The 22,183-nt window shown below is 38.0% G+C and overlaps 2 long non-coding RNA genes across 4 annotated transcripts in view; one reads left to right on the top strand and one right to left on the bottom strand.

The window, feature by feature from the left end:
- LOC309621214 overlaps nucleotides 1-22,183 on the bottom strand; it is a 632,915-nt gene that overhangs the window by 200,889 nt on the left and 409,843 nt on the right. The window lies entirely within an intron of this gene.
- Nucleotides 1-22,183, top strand: part of LOC309621177 — a 147,348-nt gene that overhangs the window by 28,728 nt on the left and 96,437 nt on the right. For 2 of the 3 annotated variants that reach the window (XR_014239784.1, XR_014239785.1), the window contains one exon: nucleotides 15,970-22,183. This exon is cut by the window's right edge and continues 24,171 nt beyond it. This is a non-coding gene — a long non-coding RNA (uncharacterized lncRNA). Of the gene's footprint in view, nucleotides 1-9,127; nucleotides 15,480-15,969 lie in introns of those variants that run through there. The other variant, XR_014239786.1, reaches the window with a different exon arrangement.

Below are 22,183 nucleotides of genomic sequence, written 5' to 3'. Positions count from 1 at the left end.
GCGGGACTTCCCTGGCAGTCCAGTAGTTAAGACTCCCTGCTTCCTCTGCAAGGAGCGTGGGTTCGATCCCTGGCTGGGGAACTAAGATCCCACATGCTGCGTGCCGCGGCCAAAAAAGATAAATAAAAAAAGAAGAACTTGGAGTGCCTAAATGGGTTTTGGAAAGTAGCTTTTCCTTCTTAATAGATTGCAATTTGTGGCGGAGCATGCAGATCACATCAAAACTATGCAAATATATTTCCTATCTTGTTCCTGATTTCACATACCTGATTAAGGCCTCTGGTGAAATCAAAGGAGACTGTTCTTCTGAATCACAGATCCCAAAAGCCAAGGAATCACGAGCTATTGGGAAATTCAGTTATATAGTACCTGTTTTTTCATTACATTCCTATTACAGGGGAAATGATCTTGGACATTCTAATCCATTCCCTTATGTAATCATTCTTACCATGGAAAGTTGAAATCATGAGCTTTAGAAAATGTGTAGTTACCTTTGAGTTTAGCCTTTTCTGAAAGGAAGACTGGGTGAATAAGGGTTTGCCCTGCCTTTTTGCTCAGTCAACTTAAGAGTTCTTGTTCTTCTTAGCAATGTGTCTCCTTAGAGTAATTTTTATATTTCAGAGGAATGGATGATGGGTCAATGTTTAGAGTAATAAGACAGGTTTGCTAGAGGGAGAGCCATTGTGGGAACCCTTCATGCGGTCATGGTTTGCTCATGACGCTTGTACACTCCGTCTATGCATGAATTATTCATTTTGCTGCCTTTGTTATAAGATCCACAGTGTTTGGTCTTGAAGACTGTCTTGTGATATATCCTTCTTTTGCTAAAAGGCTACATATCAGCAGCCTCGTTTGATTTAGAAGCCAATTCAGCATACCACGCATACCACTCGAGAAGAATGTCAGGATCCTTCCTGCTCTGAAAATGTCATGCATGCTTAAAACGACAAACTTTGTCGCAAGCAGTGGTTGCAAGTGCTTTTTATTCTTCTCGATTCTTCAGAGCCATTTAATTTGAGGGTTTTCATCTTCAATCAGAAAAAGATCACTCAAATATTTGTTTTGGTTTTTAATATCAGAATGTTGAATTGGATTTTTAGAGTATATCCAAAACGTAGGGTGGAGGCAGTGTGTAGTTTTTAAATATTGTGGTAAAAACACCTAACAGAAAATTTACCACTTTAACCATTTTTTTGATTAAAGTCAGGAATTACAGGTTTTATTTACAAAGATAAATTTGGGGAAAGATAATTTTTTTAAAATCCAGGCTAATAAGAAATAAAAATAGCTGTAGGAATTTTTGGAATTAAATTAAGAAAGAATCAATTGCCCTAAGAAAAATTTGACTTTCTCTTATTGCCTCTTTATTGGCACTTGAACATTCTGCATTCTAATCCACTTTAACCATTTTTAAATGTACAGTGTACAGCCGTGTCAACTATATGCACATTGTTGTGCAACAGATCTCTAGAACTTTTTCATCTTGCAAAACTGAAAGTCTGTACCCATTAAACAACATCTCCCCTCTCCCTGGCCCCCCCTTCCCAGCCCCTAGCAACCACCATTTTACTTTCTGTTTCTAAGAGTTTGACTGCATAGATGCCTTGTATAAATGGAAGCATGTAGTATTGTCTCCTTGTGACTGGCTCATCTCACCTAGCATAATGTCCTCAAGGTTCATCCATGTTGCAGCATATGACGGGGATTTCTTCTTTTTAAAGGCTAAATAATAGTCCATAGTATATGTATACCACATTTTCTTTGTCCATTTATCTGCGGAAGTAGTGTGTCTTTTCTGTAAAGTATTCTTATGAAAGCTTTGCTTGGGAGTTAAAGCAACCCAACCACAGAGGACATAGAAAAATCAAATCGAGTCACATATGGTAAGAAATAGAATTTTTGTTTGTAATATTCAATATGAGACTTTCATTTTCATACTTGCAAAACTTGGAATTTCCTCAACTGGAATTCTAGTGTAAGTAGTTTAGGTTCCCACTCCCCCCACCCCACACCGCAATCACAGCCCTCTTAGAATTACAGCCCCTCAGACTGTCCCTGCTGGAGCTGGGAGTCCTGTGGTCCCGCCTGCACTGACTAAGGCATGTACTCAAGTGCTTGCTGGAGAGCATGATAAATGGTGGCATTTTTCTCCTCAAGTTGTCTGTGTTTCACTCAAATGTCTAGAGGGAAGAGATAAGGGAAAAGGGGCAGGGCGGGAAGGGAACTCTTGGAGCCGTGAAAGGATGGATGACCTATGAGATCATTAGGGTTAGTAATGGGTTTTCTCATTGGACTGTGTGGGCCTTTCTCACAGATGAGCTTCTTTGGGGATTCCAGCCCCACACTCAGAGTTGAAGCAGCTCTGGCTCAAGCAAAACCACACAAACAATACACTCCGTGGTCTGGATTTAGTCTAAATGTTGCCAGAGAACCAGAGGACAAAGTTTGACTTGAAATATAGGTATACCTATAGCTGATTCACTTTGTTATACAGCAGAAACTAACACAACATTGTAAGGCAATTATACTCCAATAAAAAAAATAAAATAAAATAAAGAAAGAACACGGGGTTTGGGAGACTGAATCATAGAGTGTTGCTTTCACTTTTTCTTGTCTTTGGTTCTTCCTGGGAGCAACATGATGAGGCAGACAGGGAGGCCTGGTTTGGGTAGTGGCTGGGGTCCCTGTCCTCACAGCTGCTGCAGTGTCAGTAGTTTCCTGTCTTTGGTGAGTACGAGTCTTGAGAATGAGCCTTTTCTCCTCCCTGGCTCTTTTATTATTCTTGGGTGAGGATGAGGAGCCACAGAGGGTGGGAGAGCCCCTCTTTTTCTTTTCCTTGCAGGTGGCTGGGACCTACACACAGAGTGGGTGGTCTTCACTCTGTATCATCGAAAATGTCCCAGTCCTACCTGGGCTCAGAACTGCGGGGGTGCCTTGCCTCTCTCTCCGTCTCCTTTGATATCTCCTAGGAAAGCCAGGCAGGGTGCTGCCGGGTGGGTGAGGGGAGAAGAAAAGCTTATGGAAATGCCCAGTGGCTGATGGAGAAACCTAAGGTGTCTGGGGAAACGCTTGTGTGCTTGGACTCTGGCTCCCCGGATACCCTGGGCCCTCTGGCGCTTCAGTGATGGGGCGATCAGCTGATTCTCAGGCCCGAGTCAGGTGAGGGCCCTGACAGATCTGGCCGCCGCCGCCGTGAGGGCTGTGCTTTACGAGGCAGATGGAAGCCGAGGGCTTTCTGCTTTGTGGATGCCAATTTGGAGGCGAGAAGAAATATTTTTAAAAGATCTTTAGCGAGTCATTTTTTGTATGTGTCTGGCTTCAAAAAATAAGTTTACATTGTTGATTTTGTCCCCCAACCTTTTTTATGAAAATCTCCAAGTCTGCAGCAAAGTTGAAAGGATTTTACAGTGAACACATAATATGCTTACCACCTAGATGACTAGTATCTCATGATACTTGGGTTTATCGGATAGCTAACCCACCTAGTCATTTGTTAACCCATCTCATTTTCTGACGCATTTAAAGAGACACTTACGCGTAAATGCTCCTGCATTATAAGTTAAGTATTTTTCTTTTGAGATAAAATTTACATACAATGTAAATTTGAGATAAAAATTAACATACACTTCTTAAGTATAAAGTGCTGTATTTTTCCATCATTTTGTCAGATTTTACAAAAGCAAACTTTTTTTCTTTTTTACAAAATCAGTCTTCTGGCTAGTCACAGAATTGCCATAAATTATTTAAGAAGCACAGTTTTGAAAGTAGTTGGGAACGATAGCATATGACGAGTGTATTGGAAAGATTATGTTCACTATAACACTAAGTTTGTTCCTTTAGTAAACACTCTGGCCCTTCTCTTGGTTCTCTTCCTCTCCCTTCCCTTCCCCACATACACAGGAGAGAGAAAAAAGTAGAGCAATTGATTGGTGAAGTTTTTTTTTTGTGTCCATGTGGAATTAAAGGTCCCTATGAAGTGGCAGGTTAGTTGAATATTATGAAGGGCACATTTGTCATGCACATTAGGAAAATGGGGAAATGCAGATGTTGATTTCTATGTATTACTGGTTCACTGGGGAATCCTTACTTGCATTGTTTCTTTTAATTGTCTTTATACCACTGCTGTGCCAAGCTGCGTGAATGATGGAAAAGAAAACCCAAACTCAGGTAGGACAAGAATTTGTTCTGGGTCTGTGTGATGTCCTGTCTTTGAAAAGGGGGAAATAGAGAAGATTTGGTTTTGTAAATATTTAGTGTGTATGTCCAAATGCCAGGTGCTGTGGGTTAAAGAGAGAACTGAAAGGACAGATTCTCTAGAAGGAGCATACTGTTGACTTGGGAAGAGAGGATGTAGGTATGTGATAGGTCAGGAAGCATCAGGATAGTAAGTGTAGCACGAGTTCAAAGAGCAGGCAGTGGCTGGCAGCTACCGTGTTTGGGGAAGGTTTCTTGGGGGGAGCATCTGCTTTGAGGTGGTTGGGTGTGGATGGAAAGAGGAAGGGGAGAGGGCTTTCAAGGTGTCTCAATTGCTCAAAGCAGAGGTGCTTTTTCCCTCAATGCAGTATGAATTGATGGCACATTTGAGGAAGTCTTGACACATAATGTTGAAAAGATAAGTTGGGGTGATTATGTCAGGCCTTAATTGACAGATAATTTTATTTTATTTATTTTTAATTTTATTGAAGTATAGTTGATTTACAATGTTAATTTCTTCTGTACAGCAACGTGACTCAGTTATACATATATATATTCTTCTTCATATGCTTTTCCATTATGGTTTGTCACAGAATATTGAATATAGTTCCCTGTGTTATACAGCATGACCTTGTTGTTTACCCATCCTATATATAATAATTTGCCTCTGCTAACCCCAAAATCCCATTCCTTCCCTCCCCTCCCCCTCCCACCACTTGGCAACCACAAGTGTGTTCTCTCTGTCTATGAGTCTATTTTTGTTTCATAGGTATGTTGATTTCTGTATTTTAGATTCCATATATAAGTGATATCACATGGTATTTGGCTTTCTCTTTCTGACTTTGCTTAGTATGATAATCTCTGCAAATGACATTATTTCATTCTTTTTGAAGGCTGAGTAATATTCCAGTGTGTGTGTGTGTGTGTGTGTGTGTGTGTGTGTGTGTGTGTGTGTGTATACACCACATCTTCTTTATCCATTCATCTTTGACAGATAATTTTAAAAGGCCAGGGACTTCCCTGGCGGTCCAGTGGTTAAGACTTTGCCTTCCAATGCAGGGGGTGCAGTTTGATACCTGGTCACGGAGCTAAGATCCCACATGCCTCGTGGCCAAAAAACCAAAACATAAAACAGAAGCAATATTGTAGCAAATTCAATAAAGACTTAAAAAAACCCAACAAAAACCCAGTAATATTAAAAAAAATAATAAAATAAAAGGCCAACACAGCCCCTTAGTTTCCTGAATTATTTTCCATTCCCCACCTGTGATTAATAGAAATCATACTAGACTAGGGTCTTTTTGTCGAAAGAAAGAATAGTATCCATTCACCGATTTATTGTTTGAATAAAGAAAGAATTTGTGTGAACTTCTTCTAAATAAGTTTATGAGAAATGATGATTAAGCAATATATGCGAAATAAAATTTTAATCTTAAGGTTTAAACACACGGGTCACCTTTTCATGAGAAGAAATGTGACTATGCACTCCTTTTATTAATGGGGATATGGTCACTGTTTAAACCAAAAACGAGCAAAAAATGCCCAGCAGCATTTCTTGTGTATAGTTATTCATCTTTTAAATGTTGCAAAATACCGAAGGGATAGGAAAACCAGAAAGGGCAGAGGGAGTTGGTGGTTTAAAAAATATAGTGACTAACTGACTTGTGCTGACTAATACCAGTGAACTCATAATGAGTAACAGTAGTGAATTTAGAAGGGATATAAGTAGAAGGAGAACTATTTAAAGATTGCTATAATACAAAAGGCAGCTGAATTGGTCACAAGTAAGGATTCCCTCTGGGAAATTTGGAAGTAGTTCAGTTCATCCCTACGAAGTTCTATTTTTCCTTTCTGTAAAAGAGTCCTCTTAGGGAAGTTAGATGGAGTCTTTCAAATATGGCTCCTTTTCCACTTGCTTCCTGGGGGGAGTTCTTGGCAGATGAGCTTGCTTGTGGTTTTGCATTGAAGAAATGCATAGGTGTCCAGTGGTAAGCAAGAACAAAAAGGTTGGTGGTGGTGTCTGCAAACTGGAAACACGAAAGTTTTGTTTGAATTTATTTTCTTAATTTTTGTTTCTAATCATGGGATAAAAGTATAAGAACTGACAAACCATCCTTTTCATAAACATAGATGCTATCTTTTTTAAAATGAAAGATTATAGGCTATAGTTAGAGCAAAAATACAACTGACCAGAATTTGCAAAGACAAGATAGTCTGTTGTGGAATTTCCAATTATTTGAGTGTTAATCAGAAAATGTTTTGTTTTCATTCTTGTTGAAAATATTTTTAAATGTTAATTTATTTTCCTTGAAACTCCTTTTCCCAACAGTATTTGACCCTAGGCCAGATAAGGGAATTTCTTATCATAACATCAGTCGACATTGATTATTGACTGGTCTCTTGTCCCCATTAGACTTAAACTCCCTAAGGACAAGGATACCACGGGTTATTATTGTAATACCAGCGCCCACCTAACGCAGTAGCTAGCGTATAGCAGGCACTTATTATTTGGTCAAAGAAATAAGAAGATCATGAATCATACATTAAAGATGGATTTATCTAGCTGTGTCTTGGGGATTAATTTTTTTTCTTGAAAAGGATATCAGACTCAGCTACACCTAGGGCATGCTGGGGTATTCAGTTTTTAGGTAAAATCTTTAAATGAACTTATTTTCCCATTGTTTTTTCTGTTAAGTTTTGTTTTCTCTTGTTATTTGGGATTTCCAGGGACTTGGGTCACTCTTAAATTTTATATTTTATATATAAAATTTATATGAAATATAAATATATTCCATATATATGGAAGGTAATCTCAAGTTCTATCCTTTTGGGTAAGGCTTTGGATAAATAAATAATTTCCCCTGTTTAGTAAGATAAATAAGTAAGAAAATTATCTCAAAGTGCATGAATTTGAATGGCATGAATAGGAAAGAGCCTCAGGTTTCCTTGGTAAAGATATTATCTGAAGGTCTTCGAACAATTAATTAAATGGAATATTTAGTTAAATAAAGGGGAATCCATAGGCAAGTTGATGAGCAGTTTCGCTTTTTCTAAAGAAATCTAATGGTTTAGAAATAATGACATTCATTAGAGCATGTATTATGAAGTCCCCTCAGTTGAATTTCTTCAACATGAAAAGGTATATCACTGCATTTAAAATTGGAGATGATTTAAGTAATTTTGCCTTAAATTTAACAGATCCATTTTTCAGACTTAGAGGTGCTGAGAGCAGGCTCACATAATACCTTTCCTTCAAAACTGGTGGTACATTTCAGTTAGGTTTAGAGCACCAGAAAAGCTATACTGTAGAGCTTTGTGTTATATTTAGAGGAAATTTGATCTAAAATTTTGCATTCACAATTGGAGCAAATTGCATTTAAAAGGGAATAGTTTTTAAGATACAATTTGGTTACTGCAGTCTATCCTTTTAGGTTTTGTTGGTATACGAGAATGAGAAATGGATGGAGATAGAGGGATTTATATGGACATTTGATTTAAGAATTGTCTCAGGCCTTTGCATGACCCTTAATCCAAATTGAGGGTGTCTTCTGTTTTTTATATCTTTTGGTTTTGGCCAGGTATTGTAAATATTGTCTCTCTTAGGTAGAATCACTGTTTCCAGTTCATTCTGAAATACTATAAATGCTTATTCTATAAAATTCAGAGACTGAATGTTTTCCAATCTCATCTAAGTTTAGAACTTTGGAAATAGGTTAGTAAACAGCATGACTCTTTTTTCATTTTGACATATAAGCACCCCACCCCCATCGGTTTAATCCTTTTCAAAAAATTCACATTAGTGATGTTTGAAATAGCTTTCCTAAAATGAAACTTCAGAAGGGAATGGAACATGGTGTCTTGGGTTTTTTAGAGCTTCTCAGCAGAGAGCATTGGAAAACCGAGGAACATAGATGGCAGGAATGTTTTATAAGGAGGCTATTGATTGGACCAGGAAATGCTGCAAATAAATAAAATTGGAGAGCAGAAGCCAAACCATACTGGAGCCGGTAGACTCTTAGCTGTTCGGTTTTAACTTGAAAAGAAAGTTAGATTTTTAGCTTTGACATAAAAAAAGGGAATCTAGAATAGCTATCCTTTCCTTTGAGCAGTAAAGATCAATGAGGTGTTGAAGCAGCATCAGAGTCATGAAAACAAAGTGGAATTCATTTGTTCACTCCTTCAAAGTTGCTCTCTGGATCTGATGCACTTTTCAAGTGTACAGGAGGATGTGAAGTCTTTAATGTTGGTCACCACTAAAGAGGATGGGTTGCCTCGGACTGTTGAGATGATGTGGCCCAAAGTAAGGGCTTGAGAAATGTGCTGAATGACTGCGAATTCATAAACCTTACCTTAAAGTTCTGGAACGATAACGAAGCTTATATCCTGAAAGAAGACATTTCAAGAAAAGAAAGCAAACATTGTTTTATGCAGGGAGTCAAATCATAGAATCCGTTATACAAAGAGATGATGCCCGTTACAGCTATAAAATAAGCTCAAGAAACATTTATATCAGGTGATGGATGGTAGCTATGTGAAGAGAGATGGCTCTGATCACTGAAGAAAATAGGGTGCCATCTAGTGGAATCATTTCACTAGTGGAATCAAATCATATGTATTTCCCTAAACACTCTTTTAGAAGATTTAGGTTCTTCTTTTGTTTCCAATTATATAACTTTTTAAACAATTGAAGTATAGTTGATTTACAATGTTGCATTAACATTGTATACAGTTTTAGGTATACAGCAAAGTGATTCAGATATATATATATTCAGGTTACTTTCCATTATAGATTATTATAAGTCTTGATATTGTTCCTTTGTTATATAGTAAATCCTTGTTGCTTAGATTCTTAATAAAACATATAACAATGGTTTTTCTGTCTCAAAGAAGTGTTTTTTAAACTTTTTCTTTTGAACTAATTTTACATTTGCAGAAGAGTGGCAAAAACAGTATAGAGAGGTCCCATATCCCCATCACCCATCACTCAATCTTCCATGAACAGTTATCAAGACTGGGAAATGAGGGCTTCCCTGGTGGCACAGTGGTTAAGAATCCACCTGCCAATGCAGGGGACACGGGTTTGAGCCCTGGTCCGGGAAGATCCCACATGCCGCGGAGTAACTAAGCCTGTGCGCCACAACTACTGAAGCCCGCGTGCCACAACTACTGAAGCCTGTGTGCCTAGAGCCCATGCTCCGCAACAAGAGAAGCCACCACAATGAGAAGCCCGTGCACCCCAACGAAGAGTAGCCCCTGCTCACCGCAACTAGAGAAAGCCCGTGTGCAGCAACGAAGACCCAATGCAGCCAAAAATTAAAAAAAATTTTTTTTAAAATTATAAAAAGAAGACTGGGAAATGAACATTGGTACAAAACTTCTAAACTAAACTCCAGGCTTTTCTTCACATTTCACCAATTTTTTCCATTTATGTCCTTCTTCTGTTCCAGGATCCCATCCAGGATCCTACAGTGCTTTTAGTCATCATGTCTCCTTTATAGTCTCTAATGTGAGATGGTTCCTCAGTTCAAAGAGGATTTATGAAAAATATTTCTCTAGGGATTGTGGCTGTTGTAAAATGCATTTGATTATGTTGGAGATAAACAATTAAAAGGTAGTTATAAAATAAGAATTTTCATCTAGAAATATTTATACTGCTTATACATTTCATTACTCCCCCAAATCTTTTTTTTTTTAACTTTTTGGTTTATATTGGAGTATAGTTGATTAACAATGTTGTGTTAGTTTCAGGTGTACAACAAAGTGATTCAGTTGTACATCTGCATGCATCTGTTCTTTTTCAAATTCTTTTCCCAATTAGGTTGTTACAGAATATTGAGCAGAGTTCCTCCCCAGAATCTTTTAAAATAGCTTTTTTTTTTTATATTTGCAAAGTGCTTTATAAGTTTTACTTGTTCTGAAAAGTAGTGAGAGGCAGGAACTAATCTTTGACAATTTTCTCATTTTATTTAAAAGGAAATTGAGCCATAGGGGAGTTCCATATTTTGCCTTGATTGGAACAGCAGTCTCATGCACACTGGCAGATAGAAAAAAGGACGACAAATTACGCAGCAATTGAAAAGTAAATCTCAGTTTCCCAACAATTTTATTATGACACTAACTGAAATTTTAAAATGAAAGACAAATCTTCTGAAATTACACTAATAAATCGTGTTTTATTCTTTAAACATTGATATCTTAAATACTTTCAGATGCTCTCAAAATATTTGTCACATTTAGACATCATATATATTTATCTTTCTTTTTTTAAGTAGTTGAGCTATCTATTTCAAGAGTTCTAAACTAACTTTTTGCTGCTTTGTATATTGAAACAAATATTCTATTACAAGTTATTTTTAAAAATACAAGTGATTTTTGATCCTAAAACAACATCAGGGTTTTTTATGCCCCAAAGTAATATAATGGTTTGAAGAATCATGATTAAATTTAGAAGATGCTGTATATGAAAGATGAGAATAACAAATTGAGGAGACACAGTCTGAGGCTCATTTTACTGGTTTATGGCTTCATTACCCAGAATATTGCCTTTTGCACTGTGTGAGCATCCCCTTGAATATAATGACTGACGTGAGCTGTGGTGGACCTGAAAGCAGCAGAAAGGCCTGGAATTTCCATAGAGGCTATAACATTTTCCTTTACTGCTATTTCATATTCACCTTTCCCAAATCAACTCCCAATTTGGTGATGCTACATGAAACGAAACTGCCTTCCAAACAAAGAGAAATGATGCAACCAGGGCCTCCTTTGGCCAACAGAATCACCTTACTTGGAAAATTCATCATTGGGTTGACATGGTCGTGAGGGAAGGAGGGATGTGCTATGGTTCCAAGATGCCGAAAGGTCTTTTGAGAAGTGGTCCACCCCTAAAGTAGCCAAGCTGCAGAGGCTGTGGGGCTTTGGGAAGCCAGAATGTCTGCTTTCCCATAATGCGTCTCTTGACTGAGAGATGCAAATGTGTTGCTTTTCCATGAATTGTGTAACTGGGCCTTCTACATTTTTTTTCTTTGTACATCTTAATTTCTGTCTTTACCTGTGTACTTTGATAAAGTTATTTGAGGGTTAAAACAAACGCAAATCAGAATTGCTGGCCTTTAAGACAACCTAGGGAAGTAGATAAATCAGTCTTTCAGGTTTCTCAACTATTAGGAACCCTCTGCCTTTTTCACCTTTCACTTCCTAGACCCCAGGCAACCCAGCTGGGCCACTGGGGAAGGGCAGAGGGGGAGGAGAGTCCGTTTAAATTTCCTCTCGCAAATCAATCAATGTGATAAACTATATTAATAAATTAAAGGAGAAAAACCATATGATCGTCTCAATAGAAGCAGAAAAAGCTTTTGACAAAATTCAACACCCATTTATGATAAAAACCCTCCAGAAAGTAGGCATAGAGGGAACTTACCTCAACATAATAAAGGCCATATATGACAAACCCACAACCAACATCGTTCTCAATGGTGAAACACTGAAACCATTTCCTCTAAGATCAGGAACAAGACAAGGTTGTCCACTCTCACCACTATTATTCAACATAGTTTTCGAAGTTTTAGCCACAGCCATCAGAGGAGAAAAAGAAATAAAAGAAATCCAAATCGGAAAAGAAGAAGTAAAGCTGTCACAGTTTGCAGATGACATGATACTATACATAGAGAATCCTAAAGATGCTACCAGAAAACTACTAGAGCTAATCAATTAATTTGGTAAAGTAGCAGGATACAAAATTAATGCACAGAAATCTCTTGCATTCCTATACACTAATGATGAAAAATCTGAAAGAGAAATTAAGGAGACACTCCCATTTACCATTGCAACAAAAAGAATAAAATACCTAGGAATAAACCTACCTAAGGAAACAAAAGACCTGTATGCAGAAAACTATAAGACACTGATGAAGGAAATTAAAGATGATACAAACAGGTGGAGAGGTATGCCATGTTCTTGGATTGGAAGAATCAACATTGTGAAAATGACTATACTACCCAAAGCAATCTACAGATTCAATGCAATCCCTATCAAACTACCACTGGCATTTGTCACAGAACTAGAACAAAAAATGTCACAATTTGTATGGAAACACAAAAGACCCCGAACAGCCTAAGCAATCTTGAGAAAGAAAAACAGAGCTGGAGGAATCAGGCTCCCTGACTTCAGACTATACTACAAAGCTACAGTAATAAAGACAGTATGGTACTGGCACAAAAACAGAAATATGGATCAATGGAACAGGACAGAAAGCCCAGAGATAAACCCACACACATATGGTCACCTTATTTTTGATAAAGGAGGCAAGAAAATACAATGGAGAAAAGACAGCCTCTTCAATAAGTGGTGCTGGGAAAACTGGACAGCTACATGTAAAAGAATGAAATTAGAACACTCTCTAACACCATACACAAAAATAAACTCAAAATGGATTAAAGACCTAAGTGTAAGGCCAGACACCATCAAACTTTTAGAGAAAAACATAGGCAGAACACTCTATGACATAAATCACAGCAAGATCCTTTTTGACCCACCTCCTAGAGAAATGGAAATAAAAACAAAAATAAACAAATGGGACCTAATGAAACTTAAAAGCTTTTGCACAGCAAAGGAAGCCATAAACAAGACTAAAAGACAACCCTCAGAATGGGAGAAAATATTTGCAAATGGAGCAACTGGCAAAGGATTAGTCTCCAAAATTTACAAGCAGCTCATGCAGCTCAATATCAAAAAACAAACAACCCAATCCAAAAATGGGCAGAAGACCTAAATAGACATTTCTCCAAAGAAGATATACAGATTGCCAACAAACACATGAAAGCATGCTCAACATCATTAATCATTAGAGAAATGCAAATCAAAACTACAATGAGGTATCACCTCACACCAGTCAGAATGGCCATCATCAAAAAAATCTACAAACAGTAAATGCTGGAGAGGGTGTGGAGAAAAGGGAACCCTTTTGCACTTTTGGTGGGAATGTAAATGGATACAGCCACTATGGAGAACAGTATGGAGGTTCCTTAAAAAACTAAAAATAGAACTACCATATGACCCAGCAGTCCCACTACTGGGCATATACCCTGAGAAAACCATAATTCCAAAAGAGTCATGTACCACAATGTTCATTGCAGCTCTATTTACAGTAGCCAGGACATGGAAGCAACCTAAGTGTCCATGTCCATCGACAGATGAATGGATGAAGAAGATGTGGCACATATATACAATGGAATATTACTCAGCCATAAAAAGAAATGAAATTGAGTTATTTGTAGTGAGGTGGATGGACCTAGAGTCTGTCATACAGAGTGAAGTAAGTCAGAAAGACAAAAACAAATACCGTATACTAACACATATATATAGAATCTAAAAAAGGAAAAAAAAATGGTTCTGAAGAACCTAGGGGCAGGACAGGAATAAAGACGCAGACATAGAGAATGGACTTGAGGACACGGGGAGGGGGAAGGGTAAGCTGGGACGAAGTGAGAGAGTGGCGTGGACATATATACACTACCAAATGTAAAATAGATAGCTAGTGGGAAGCAGCCGCATAGCACAGGGAGATCAGCTCGGTGCTTTGTGACCACGTAGAGGGGTGGGATAGGGAGGGTGGGAGGAGATATGGGGATATATGTATATGTATAGCTGATTCACTTCGTTATAAAGCAGAAACTATCACACCATTGTAAAGCAATTATACTCCAATAAAGATGTTAAAAAAAATGCCTCTCACCTGGTGTCTTCTTTGCTGATAGAAATAAATTAGCATGTCATAATTATTAATATTTTTGTGGCTGTTAGCTATATTATTCCTTTCTGGTAAAATACTTGAAACCTAACCAAAGCCTCAGGGTCATAAACACTGAAGGCCAAGGACTTACCAGTATAGGCTTGTGAACATTCTAGCAAGTGAGCATTTTGCCCCTGCTCAGTTGCTACCCCACATGGGGGCTAGCCCTGCCAGTGTCTTAATCACATGAGAAGCATGCAAAGTAAATCTTAGAAAAACTACTAATTATATTAAGTATGGTCTCCTGGAACACAGGAAGCGAGCATGTTTCCCGCCTATGAACAAACGGAGGCTTTCCAAATGAATCCATTTATACAATGGACTAGATCATATTATGTCTTGTGAATTAAACTTAAGAGCTATGTGAACATACTCTGAAAAATATGAGAGAAATAAAGAATTTACCTGTTCAGCTATCTACGTCTAGAAAATTTTATTTCTTTATGTTCATTCGAGACTGGACCCTTAAATAATTTCTACATTAAGAGGTAATTTTTATGTTAATATTTAGCAAGGTTGTGATTATTTTTCATGAACCTCCACATTTTATTTTGACAACGTGAGTTTATTATCAAGCATTTTTAATAACATTTTGTCTTTATATATTTCTTATAGTAAGTGGAAAAAATCTTATTGGTTCTTCTTCTTTAATTCTTTTGTAATTAAAAATTTCTTTGTGCTTTTTAGGAGAACCCTTTCAAAATGGTAGAAGTTAGACATTTTGTGCATGGTGTTAAGGTCCAAAGAAACGAGTTGGAGTGAGAAAAGAGGGCTTCATGTTCCCCTTAGAAATAATCGAGAGTTGAAGTTTCACTTTGCAGACACTACATTAGTATGAATGTACTTCTTCCTAACGGATTTTCGTTTGCGGACTCTGAACACAGGTGCTTGTTGACCTTTGGCTACAATAATAGTTCTCCACTTTTAAGAAATGGACTTGTATGATTACAAACCGAAAACACTTCAAGTGGTTATAGAACAGGGCCTTTGTAATGAATGAAACGGTTAAACTGTTCCCTAGCTTGGTCATTGTTATGTGCTTTTGAATCCTTATGTTCTGTGATTGAGGACTCTCTGCTTTTGCAGTCTGTACAGTTCTCAGTGCTTGACAAATGTTGAATATTCTGTAGCTACATTGGGTTCTTAGAGCATGCAGTATTATCAAATTTAAGACCTATGAAAGATTTTGTGCAGTGTTTAATGAATACGAAGGTTTTCTCTGCTTTGGAACTTATGAAAAATCAATTTTTCTTTATGTACTCTAAATATCCCATGCTTTTTAAAACAGACTGTTCTTGGCTATACTTTGTTTTTATGACTTGTCCTCTATTATCGAGAATGTTACAAAATGAGGCCTTTGCTGGTATGTTAACTTGATTATAATTTGTATGTATCACAATAATAGATGTGATTCTTCCATCGTCAATACTAAATGAGAGCACTCTTTTAAGCCTTGGATTTTTTTTTTTTTTTTTTTTTTTTTGGTCAGCATCTTGCACTTCTAGCTATGGGCTAAGCAAGGGTGTTGAGATTAGTATGCGGCACTGGGTCCCCAGTAAGCTATTGACTCAATACTGTGCTCATCTTTTGTGATTATAACAACCACATACTTAGCAAGAGAGTTCCCAGCCTATAAGTAGATTTATTCTATCTTAAGACAGGCCTTAGCTAATATGAGAGAGGTTTCTCGCATCTGGGAGATGGGGTTATGGAAACTTGATTAAAAGAAAAAGGAGATGATGTGGTCTGTCCTGTTTTAGGATGAACAAGGTGTCTAGAAAGTTTTCCTTTAAGCCTGTGTTAACTCATCGTGTTATTTTTTAAACTCTGGTCCCTCTTCTGGAACCACATCTTAAAAGATAAGCATATTTGGTAATAAAATTCCCAGCCTAGAGGGAAGTACCAATAATTGCTGTTTTCAGAAGAGAAGCATAGTGTTTTAGAGTTAGCTAGATCCATCCCTCCCTGCTTTTTTTTTTTTTAAACAGATGGAGAAACTGAGTGCCAAAAGGTTGCAACATCCTTGAAGTTATATAAAGAACTAAAATAGCATATGGCTTATCTAGGAGGTAAAGATGGGAACGGCTTCTGCTTGATTGGCGCCCTCTTGAAGAGAAATACTTTTGCTCAGCTTGGTGAGTATTGACCTTCCGATTACATCACTTACGAATTTTTTTTAAAAATGTTAAACCTGTATTGCAAAAATACATATGTTGCTTTTAAAATGGAAGCTTTCAGCAGCATTTAGATCAATCCATGTGTTACGGTTTAGGCCAAATTAACCAGCCAATTTCAGAGCTGTTTTTTGGAAAGCTTAGGTATACATTCACTCGAAATTTCTGTCAAATCACAGCTTGTAGATGTTCCCAAGTACCTAGGCTCCCTCCTCGAGGGCACAGGGCCTGGGGGTTCAGGGCCAGGTAGAGGACCCCACCAGGCAGCTCTATCCTCTCATCCACTACTGATGAGTTAAAGCAAGCAGGTCACCTGATGGGAAAGCTTCCCTGAGGTTCCGCTCTGCAGTCGGGGTAGAGAATTCTTGCTGTAATGAGTGATGGACTCGTTTCTTTGGGAAGAAACTCAGAAAGTGACATGGATGATACACACCTCTACTTGGGCTCTGTGTTTGAGGTCAAAGAAGAGCATGAGAGGCTTTCTCATACTGTCTCATGGGTCTTCATTTGTTAGAACCGCCGTTGTGTGCCAGGCTCTGAAATAGTATACATTTAATCTTTACTGTGACACTGTGAGGAAGAGATCATTGGCCTTATTTTAGATATGAGGCCATACATACTTAAGAGAGGCGTTCAAATCATTTGCCCCAAGTCACATACCTAGTAAACAATAAAAGGTATGCATTATCTTCACTTGTCTGATTTCACCAAACCATACCAAGAAAAAAATAACAAAATGGATGTTCGGTTTGCTATTTCTTTCTTCCCTTCCTTGTATATCACTGTGAATAACAAAATAGTGACTCTTCAGGGCATATATTTGTAGTTTGGCAGAATTTTTGTCTAAGAACGAGATTGTCTATTTATTCCAAAAAACACTTTTTGTGGTCCCACTATATGCCAGACTCTGTACTAGGTGCTCTGGATACAGCAGTGAACATGTATAAAAATAAGTGTTATTTTTGTCAAGTCCTGAGATAAAATGAGAAGTTTTGTGCATATTTCATCTTGTCCTTTCTTCTATCAAGGCATTGAGACACAGAGCCCAAGATCAGTCGTTGTCATTTTTCCATTGACTCACAGAATTACTGAACTAACAGGGTACTTCTGAGGTTACTTCGCCAGCTCCTGACGGTCTGAGGGAAATGTGAACTAAACCATTCTATTAACTTTCAAGGAGGGAGATTCCATTAAGCCTTTGTGTTAGTTGCCGCTTTACACTTTTACAGCTTATTGTGATGATGATTAATTATTTGTGCCCAAGCACAGTTGGCAGGTATGAATCTGAATTTTAAGCTGAGTACATTAGACATTTTAAAAAAATCTTAAATTCTATACCTTTAACCAAAATAAGCACCTTTATAGACTTTTGAAATGATGAGCAGAGAGCCCAGGTGGGTGGTCAGACACCTGTTTGGTACAACTGTGGCCTGAATCCTATCCATTCTGGTGACGGTCTCTGACAGTTATTCCTGCTTTTCTGTCCAAAACTATGTGTTCCATTTACCTCACTTCACAATGTAGTTTAGAAGACTCTGGAAACATCTCTTTTAGTAGTTTTCTTGGCCACCTTGTAGGTGACTTGACCTTGTTTTTTTCTTCCAGAAGGCTCTATATTTCATGTAGAATTGCGTACCTATTTCAGTCATTATCATTATGGTTAAAAGAGCCTGACCTCCTGATACAATAGAATTCTCAGTTCATGGGCTACAGACTTGAATCTGTTTTATTCAACTCTCCCATGTGGTAACTTACTATGTGCAAAGCTTCAGTGATGGCCACTGTCACCTCAAGTCTCAGATTCCACGATTTTGTTTATCCCTTGAAAGTAGAGGGGAAAATCAGAGACCCTTTAAATGCTCCCATCATGAGAGCGCAAGTTGTGGGGGAAACATCTCCCAAAAGAGTAACTTGTCAAACTTTCATAGAAGTTTCCCATTTAAAATGTTAACATTGATCAGACTCTGAGATAAAGCTAGAAGCTTTATCTGTGCGTGTTTCATCACGCTCTTTCTTCACTAGCAAGCTGTTGAAACAGATTCCTACATTCATTCATTCTCTGCTTGCAGAACTATCCAGTTTACTCAGCAGAGGGCTCCCGCTCTCTGGAGTATGTCATGCTGGTGATTGGAGCCTGCTTCAGGGCCTTCGTGGCTGCGGTGCTACCTCACCAGCAGCATCTGGGTCATGATGCTTGGCTTGAGTCACCTTACAGTGGCTCTTTCATCCTGGTCCAAGAAAGGACTCGTGGCTAGAATCATTATCCCTTTCAACGTCCGTCTTTTTGTCTAGCTCCTTAGTATACTAAATGTGACATTCTTCTCCATTTACCTATCTAAGATTGTGCTTCAGATGGGGGACAAAAGCACCCTCTGGGTGGCAGACTTAAACAACATGCAATTTCACTTCATCACTGAAAGATCACATATGATCATTCCCCAATTTTCCAAGGCGAAACTTTTCCACTGGAATCACTATGACTGTGGTGCTGATGGTGGTGGTGGGTTGTATTCTGGGAAAAAATTTTAAGGCAATGTATTTTTTGGAAAAATATTTATTTATTTATTTATTTATTTGGTTGCATCGGGTCTTAGTTGTAGCACGTGGGATCTGCGTTGCGGCATGTGGGATCTTTAGTTGTGGCATGTGAACTCTTAGTTGTGGCATGTGGGATCTAGTTCCCTGACCAGAGGTTGAACCCGGCCCCCTGCATTGGGAGCATGGAGTCTTAGCCACTGGACCACCAGGGAAGTCTCAAGGCAATATATTGATATTTACACTCCTTGCATTGCCCCTTAGTGGTTTAATACGCATTTCCATTTTAGTTATCTGGGCAATTGTTGAATGTCTGTATTCCCCACTGAAGTTCAATTCCACGATGACAGGAACTGTTGTCACACTGCCTCATATATATATATTAGCTGTCCAGTCAAAACTTGTTTTTACGTGTAGGGTAAAGAACACTGTGCTGGGACCTTGGAATGTGGGCTCCAGTCCCATTTTTGCCTCAATAAGGTAGGCGACCTTGGGCCAGCTACTACCCATAACTGGACCACAGTCTCCTCATCTGTGAAATAAGGTCATAGACAGGGGGATTCATGAGGTTGCTTTCAGCTTTATGAGTCTCAGTTTGTGAGTCTGACTAAATGGAGGAAGAATTGCAGCCAGTCAGTTGGGTGCCACGACTTTGTTTCCAAACGCAGGATGACTCCATTGAAGTGCCCTGCCTTGGGCTGGGAAGGGCTGGCCCAAGGCCTTCCCCAGGAGCCCAGGCCAGAACCCGAGTCACCTCCTTTGGGACATCTGGGGGCAGTGTTTTCCACACTTTTTCTGTAGCAGCTCAATTCTCTTCAAAATAATAAACGAATCTTAAAAGACTGCTGGTTATGTGTGGGCAGAAGCCATGTCAGCTCTTAACCTGTGCCTGGGTATGTATTTGCTGCCGGTAAGATGGAGGAATCCCAGGAGGTGGTTCAGAGGGCAGTTGCTCTGGTGGGAGAGGGGCGGTGGAGACACTGTAACATTTCAAATCCTCCGCCCTGGCCAGGTAATAGGGATTCAGATGACTGTAGTAACTACAGAGGTGTGTGACACATCATTCTCAGAAGCTAGGAGCCTGAAATTTACCCTATCAACACTCTCCTCTGATCCCCCTGTAAACTCCCCCTTCCCCCTCCCCCTACCACTATCTGATTTACTGCCAAGAAGATTGGAAACCTCTCTGTGACAATCTGGAAAATCCTGGATCAAATGGTCTCTTCTCTAATCCAAGGGGAATCAAACTTGAGAATTCAACAAGAACTTAACAGCGATTCTCAAGAAAACTACAACCTACCAAAACTCATCTGAGATGAAATCAATAACCTGAGTAGTTCTATAATCATTAATAAAACTGAATTCATAGTTAAAAATCTTCTGAATAAGAAATCTCCAGACCCAGGTGGTTCTGCTGGTAAATTCTAACAAACATTTGAGGAAGACATAACACCAATTTTAGACAATATCTTTCAGGAGAGGGAAAAGTTCCCAGTTTATTTTATAAGGCCAGCATCACTCTGATGCCAAAGATGGTAAGAAAAAAAAACAACAAAGACAAAACCACAGACCAATATACCTCAAGAACGTAGATTTTAAAAATCATAAAAAATATTAGCAATATTAATTATCAAATTTATATGCATAGAGTTGTTCATAATATTCCCTTACTATCCTTTTAATGTCAGTGGGAACTGTAAGTTATGTTCCCTCTTTCACTCCTGATATTAGTAAGTTGTGTTTTTTCTCTCCTTTTTTTTTCCTTTGTCAGTCTTGCTACAGGCTTAACAATTGTATTGATATTTTCAAATAACCCGTGTTTGTTTACATTGATTTTCTTTCTTCTCTTTTCTTTCTTTCTTTTTTTGCTTTCAATTTCATTTATTTCAGCTCTTATCTTTGTTATTTCCTTCCTTGCTTTGGGTATATTTTGCTCTTCATTTTCTAGTTTCTGCATGTAGAAGCTTAGATTGTTGATTAGAGACCTCTCTCTTTTTTCTAATATAAATATTTGTTATAAATTTCCCTATAAACACCATATTAGCTGTATCACACACATTTTGATATGTTGTATTTTCATTTTGTTCAATTCAACAATTTTTTTCGCTTGAGACTTTCCCCTTTGACCCATACATTATTTAGAAGTACAATGTGTTGTATAATTTCCAAGTGTTTGGAACTTTTTATCTTCTCTCTTTGCTGTTGATTTCTAGTTTAATTTCATTACGATCAGAAGACACATTTTGCATTATTTCAATTCTTTGAAATTTGTTAAAGTTTTATACCTCAGGGTATGGTCTATCCTCATGAATGTTTTACGTGTGCTTTAAAAGAATGTGTATTCTGCTTTTGTTGGTTAGAATGTCTTACAAATATGAGATTCAGTTGGTTGGTGGTATTTTCCGTCTACCATTTCCACGTATTACTGAGAGAGGAGTGTTGAAGCTTCTGACGATAACTTTAGGTTTACCTGTTTCTCCTTTGAGTTCTGTCAGTTTTGGCTTCATGTATTTTGAAGGTCTGTGGTTAGGTACAAATGCATTTGGCGTTTGGAATTGTCACGTCTTCTTGGCAAATTGACCCTTTTATGTAGTGTCCTTCTTTGTCCCTGGCAGTTTTCTTTGTTTTGAAGTCTGTTTTGTCTGTATAAAGCCACTTCAGCTTTCTTTTGAAGTGTTTTCATGGTATACCTCTTTCTATCCTTTCACTTTTAACCTATCTACCCGATAGTATTATATTTCAAGTGATGTTTTTGTTAGCATATGGTTCATATTGTTTATTCATTCTCGTAGTCTTTGTCTTTTCATTCATATGTTTAGCCCGTTTGAGTTTATAACATAGTTATTGATGTTGGATTTATGCCTATCATTTCATTATTGTTTTCTGTTTGTTCCCTCTATTTTCAGGTGTCTGCTTTCTGTATTCTGCCTTCTTTTGAGTTACTTGAATGTTTCTTAGTGTTTTATTTTACTTGATCTCTTGTGTATCTTTTTGTATCATTTTTTAGTCCCTGCTCTAGGAATTGAGATGTATATACTTCACTGTCAATTTAGAATCAACAGTTTACCACTTTAAGAGGACTGTAGAAATCTTACCACCATATAGGTCCCTTTATCCTCCCTTCTTTTGTTACTTTCATCTGATCTGTTACATTGGCATACTTTGAAAACCCCATAGGCAATGTTATAATTTTTGCTTTCAACAAAGACCTCAAGAGGAGAAGTGTAGTGTTTTATATTTACCCATATATCTAGCATTTCACTTGCTCTTTCTTCACCCCTCATGCTCCTTGTGGTATCATTTCCCTTTGAGCTTTCTTTAGCTGTTATCTTAGAGGAAGTCAGCCGCCAATGAATGTTCTTAGTTTTCCTTCAGCTGAAGATATCTGTATTTCACCTTCATTCCTAAAGGGTAGCTTTTTGAATGTATAGATTTATGTCTCTTGAAATTTAGGAAGTTTTCAGCTATTATATTGTTAGATTTTCTTCCTGCA

This window comes from Balaenoptera borealis (genome assembly GCF_965194805.1).
Source record: "Balaenoptera borealis genome assembly, chromosome: X".
NCBI lineage: Eukaryota > Metazoa > Chordata > Mammalia > Artiodactyla > Balaenopteridae > Balaenoptera > Balaenoptera borealis.
This window is presented reverse-complemented; position numbering and strand designations above follow the sequence as displayed.